This window comes from Pristis pectinata, chromosome 6, assembly GCF_009764475.1.
Source record: "Pristis pectinata isolate sPriPec2 chromosome 6, sPriPec2.1.pri, whole genome shotgun sequence".
Classification (NCBI taxonomy): Eukaryota; Metazoa; Chordata; class Chondrichthyes; order Rhinopristiformes; family Pristidae; genus Pristis; species Pristis pectinata.
The window spans coordinates 9007141-9013140 of NC_067410.1; positions in this window are offsets into that span (position 1 = coordinate 9007141).

Here is a 6000-nt window from a genome sequence, read left to right on the forward strand (position 1 = left end):
CCCAATCCCTGGTCAGTTTCAGAGTGGATCCCACTGGTTAACCCAATCCCTGGTTGGTTTCAGAGTGGATCCTGTTAATTAACCCAATCCCTGATCAGTTTCAGAGCGGATCCCATTGATTAACCCAATCCCTAGTCAGTTTCAGGGTGGATCCCACTGATTGACCCAATCCCTGATCAGTTTCAGAGTGGATCCCATTGATTGACCCAATCCCTGGTCAGTTTCAGAGCGGATCCCATTGATTGACCCAATCCCTGGTCAGTTTCAGAGCGGATCCCATTGATTGACCCAATCCCTGGTCAGTTTCAGAGCAGATCCCATTGATTGACCCAATCACTGACTCCTGATTGCCCATTGGTTCTGCTCCACCAGTTTGTCAGTTGGAGTGGGAACTCACTGCCCTCTTGGCTGGACTTCTTCCCCAAACAGTGATGTCATTGTGCAAGAGCCAATTCCCAAGCAGGCGGCTCGTTGTCTGAGGTCATTGTACTAACCATCCATCATCCTCCAGATGACAGCTCATTGCCTGCAGCAACACAGTCAATGGGAGGGTCTTGGCCCGAGATGTTCACTGTCCATTTCCCTCCACAGATGCTGCCTCGCCCACTGAGTTCCTTTGTTCCTCTTGTGTCTGCATGGCGAGTTTAGTTGGGTGCAGTCAGTCTGGATTCTGCATCGAAACCAGTGAAGGTGACCCAGTGTTGCTGGTGAGTGGGGACTGCACATGAACTGAGAGTGTGTCACAGGAAGTGAAGTACATTCCCCACCCTTCACTGCAGTGAACAAAACCTTCAAAGAAATAGGAATCAGATCAAATAAAAGGCTTTGATGTAACTGAGGTTTATCAAGTGAATGTTCACTAACCAGGGCCAACATGTGTGTGTTTGTGTAGCCTGAGTGAAGACCAGGAAAAGTCAGGAATAGAGTGCAGGAGACTTCCTGAACTTTACGTGTCTCCAGCCTTGGTCTCAGCCACAATTATTAGTTGAAAGGAAGTATGAACTCTTGGCTAATAATTAACTTCCTTGAAGTAAAAATGTAAACAAATGTTGTATAATACCATGTTATTTTCCTCCAGGTCACAGGTTTTCAGCTCTAAATTGTTTATTTTCCAGACGCAGATGCTCTGACATGTTTTCCTGCATTTGTGAATTAAATCCAAATTTCAGACATCAGCGGCTTTATGTCTAACTGGGCAGAATTTCATGGAGTGAGGCATCTCCGCTTAGTGTTGTCAGTCGGATTTCCTTCCCAACCCTTCAGCACCAATTAGTTTCAAGCTCTTGAGTTGTTGCAAGCCACAGAAAAGATTCACAAGGATGTTGCCGGGACTGGAGGGCTTGAGTTATAAGGAGAGGCTAGATAGGCTGGGACTTCTTCCCTGGAGATTCGGAGGCTGAGGGGTGACCTCATAGAGATAAATAAAATCATGTATGGATGGTCACAGTGTTGATCCCAGGGTAGGGGAGTCTAAAACTAGAGGGCATAGATTTAAGGTGAGAGGGGAAGGATTTAAAAGGGACCTGAGGGGAAACTTTTTCACACAGAGGGCGGTGGGTTTATGGAACGAGCTGCCAGAGGAAGCTGTAGAGGAGGTACAATTAAAACATTTAAAAGTAATTTGGACAAGTACATGGATAGGAATGGTTAAGACGGACATGGGCCAAAGGCAGGCAAACGGAACAAGCCCAGGTAGACAACTTGGACAGCATGGATGAGTTGGGCCAAAGGGCCTGTTTCCCTGCTGTATGACTCCTTGACCATTCAGCCCAACAAGTCTATACTGGTGTGAGCTGATGACATGGCATTTGGGGGAAATAGGACCAATAGTCTGTCTCCTGGCAAATGAGAAAGAAACAGACCAAAGGATGTAGAAGGAATTCACTATTTATTGATTAATGGGATGTGGATGTCATTAGCATTTGTTGCCCATCCCTAAATGTCCTTGAGCTACCTTCTTGAACCACTGGAATGCTTCAACAGCTCTTGTTCTTCCAGGTGCTAGAGTCTCGGATTAGGCAGGTGCTGTCGGAGTAGACTGCGTGAGTAACTGGTACATTTTATAGATGGTACGCACTGCAGACAGGGGACGCCGGTGGTGGAGAGAACAAACGTTTGGGGTGCTGGATGGGGTGCCAATCAAGCAGGCGGCTTTGTCCTGGATAGTGGCAAGCTTCTTGAAAGTTTTTGGAGCTGTACTCATCCAGGCAAGCAAAAGGTACTCCATCACACTCCTGACATGTATTGGTATTGATATTGGTTTATTATTGTCACTTGTACCGAGGTACAGTGAAAAACTTGTCTTGCAAACTGATTGTACAGATCAATTCATTACACAGTGCAGTTACATTGAGTTAGTACAGAGTGCATTGATGTAGTACAGGTAAAAACAATAACAGTACAGAGTGAACTGTAATAGCAACGGAGGAAGTGCAGTGCAATAAGGTGCAAGGTCACAACAAGGTAGATTGTGATGTCAAGAGTCCATCTCATTGTATAAGGGAACCGTTCAATAGTCTTATCACAATGGGAACGAAGCTGTCCTTGAGCCTGGTGGTACGTGCCCTTCAGGCTCCTGTATCTTCTGCCTGATGGGAGAGGAGAGAAGAGAGAATGACCCAGGTGGGTGGGGTCTTTGACTATGCTGGCTGCTTCACCAAGGCAGCGAGAGGTATAGACAGAGTCCATGGAAGGGAGGCTGGTTTCTGTGACGCGTTCATTTCCGTGACGTGCGTCCACAACTCTCTGCAGTTTCTTGCGGTCGTGGGCAGAGCAGTTGCCATACCAAGCTGTGATGCATCCAGATAGGATATTTTCTAAGGTGCATTGATAAAAGTTGATGAGTGTCAAAGGGGACATACCAAATTTCTTTAGCCTCCTGAACTTGTGCCTTGCAAATGGAGCCTTGGGAAGTCAGAGAGTGAGTCACACTGTAGTGGATTCAATGAAAGGGGAGTGCAACTTGCTAAATCACTTCAGGACCACAAGTTACCATGCTATTTGCTTACTAATGCTGGCTTGACCATATAGCTCATTTTTAATTCCCCAGGCATCTCCGAGACACTGTACATTAACTTAATTTGTCTGGAACTAACATGAGTTTCCAGGTTTTTAATGAAAGCAAAGCTATTTCTGGAGTTTCCTGTTACAGAAATACAAGCAATGACTTCCTGCCGGTTAACGACCCTCAATCACCAACTGAACCACTCTCTGCCACCACGTCCCACTAAATTAGTTGCTAGAATGCCAAAAGTACATAAATTTTCCCTGACAGTAACTCCTAACCACAGCAAAACAGTCAGAGGCTTGGATTTGTTGGGTAGAACGAATTATGAGGATGTCTCATGAAGATAGGTTGTATTATGTCTTGTGAGGGTACGCTGAGCAAGCTAGGGCTTTTCTCTTTGGAACAAAGGTGGGTGAGATGAGACTTGATAGAGGTGTACAAGATGATAAGAGGCGTAGATCGAGTGGACAGTCAGAGACTTTTTCCCAGGGTGACAATGGCTAACATGAGGGGGCATAATTTTAAGGTGATTGGAGGAAGGTGTAAGGGGGATGTCAGGGGTAAGTTTTTTTTACACAGAGAGTAGTGCGTGTGTGGAACGCACTGCCGGCAGAGGTTGTGGGGGCAGATACATTAAGGATGTTTAAGAGACTCTTAGATAGCAAGATGAATGATAGAAAAATGGAGGGCTATGTGGGAGGGAAGGGTTAGATAGATCTTAGAGCAGGATAAAATGTCGGCACAGCATTGTGGGCCAAAGGGCCTGTACTGTGTTGTAATGTTCTATGTTCTAGAAGTGAAATGGACAGGGCATGATTGAATGTTCTGGTATGGTGAAAAGCACAGTGACATACTTGTGGTACTTGAAAAGCCTGTTCACTAATATCCCATCACATAGTCTGCTAGTCCCATATCCACCCTACTCATGAAGTTCCATCACCAGACCCTTCAACTGTGAGCGCCTGAAGAAAGCTCTTCAAGTACAACATGCAGATGCACCATAGAAGGTATCCTATCCTGATGCATCACAACCTGGTATGGAAACTGCTCTGCCCGGGACCACAAGAAACTGCAGAGAGCTGCGGACACAGCCCAGTCTATCACGAAAACCAGCCTCCCCTCCATGGACGCTTATGTTTATTTTCGTCATTTTCTGCTGCCTCGGGTAAGCAGCCAACATAATCAAGGACCCCTCCCACCCCTGGTCATTCTCTCTTCTCCCCTCTCCCACTGGGCAGAAGCTACAAAAGCGTGAGAACGCGCACCACCAGGCTCAAAGACAGCTCCTATCCCTCTGTTATCAGACTCTTGAACAGACCTCTCAAATGCTAAAGATGGTCTCTTGAACTCTTGATCTCCCAATATAGCTCATCATGGCCCTTGCACTTTATTTGTCTACCTGCACTGCAGTTTCTCTGTAGCTGCAACACTATATTCTGCATTCTGTTTTCTTTTTACTACACGTACTTAGGTATAGAATGATCTTCCTGGATAGCACATGAACAAAAGTGTATCTTAGTACATGTGACAATAAGAAAGCAATACCAATACCAAGTGTAATGACAGGGAGAAGGGCTATTGTACAGTTAACAGGAACCCCCACCTTAAGGGAAGTACCCATTCCTTCAGGAAACCCCACTCCAAGTGGTTTAATCCTCAACTCCAGGTTGTTACAACAGTGCACTGTTAGAAGTGCCATGCTCGGATGAGATGTTAATCCAAGACTCTGTCCACCCTCTCACAGTTGTGTGATGGTTTACTAGACCAGCCGTCAGTGTCTTAGTACATTGTTCCAGGGACATGAGTTTGATACCACCATGGCAGCTTGGAAATTCAAATTCAAGTGATTAATAAACCAAAAGCCTAGTCTCAGTAACATTAACCATGATACCATTGGATTGTTATCAGCTTACTGGAGCGAGATAGGACACCTGGTTGAGAAGTGCCCCAACAACAACCTCTCGCTCAACGTCAGAAACATCTCTATAGAACTCTGGTTAGGCCGCATTTAGAACATTGCTTGCAATTCTGGTCACCTCACTACAGGAAGGATGTCGAGGCTTTAGAGAGGGTGCAGAGGAGGTTTACTAGGATGCTGTCTGGATTAGAGGGCATGTGCTATCAGGAGAGGCTGGACAAACTTGGGCTCTTTTCTCTGGAGCAGTGGAGGCTGAGGGGTGATCTGTTGGAGGTGTATAAAATTATGAGGGGCATAGATAGGGTGGACAAGCAATATCTTTTTCCCATTATTGAGCAATCCAATACCAGAGGGCATGCATTTAAGGTGAGAGGGGGTAGGTTCAGAACAGACGTGAGGGGTACGTTTTTTACTGAGAGAGTGGTGGATGCCTGGAATGTGTTGCCTGATAGGGTGGTGGAGGCAAATTCATTGAGGGCTTTTAAGAGGGGCTTGGATGGGCACATGAATGAGAGGAAAACGGAGGGACATGGGCATTCTGTAGGTAGGAGGGATTAGCTATGTCGGCACAGCATTGTGGGCCATAGGGCCTGTTTGGTGCTGTATTGTTCTATGTATGTCTATGTATGTAAGACTAAAGAGCTGATTTTGAGTTCAGGAGGGGAAGGAGGGTGAACATGCACCAGTCTACATTGGGGGATCGGTGGTGGAGAGAGTCATCAGCTTTAAATTCCAGGGGGTTAACATATCGGACAACCTGTCCTGGGTCCAGTATATAAATGCAACATTGGGGAAAGCATCTTTACTTTCTTTGGAGGTTAAGGAGGTTCGGCTTGTCACCAAACACTTTAACAAACTTCTACAGATGTACTGTTGAAAGTATCCTGCCTGGTTGCATCATGGTCTGGTACGGCAGTTCGAATGCGCAAGAATGTCAGAAGCTGCAGAGAGTAGTGGACTCAGCCCATGCATCACAGGCACATCCCTCCCCACCATCGGTAGTATCTACAGGAGGCGCTGCCTCAAGAACGCAACGTCCATCATCAAAGATCCCCACCATCTGGGCCATGCCATC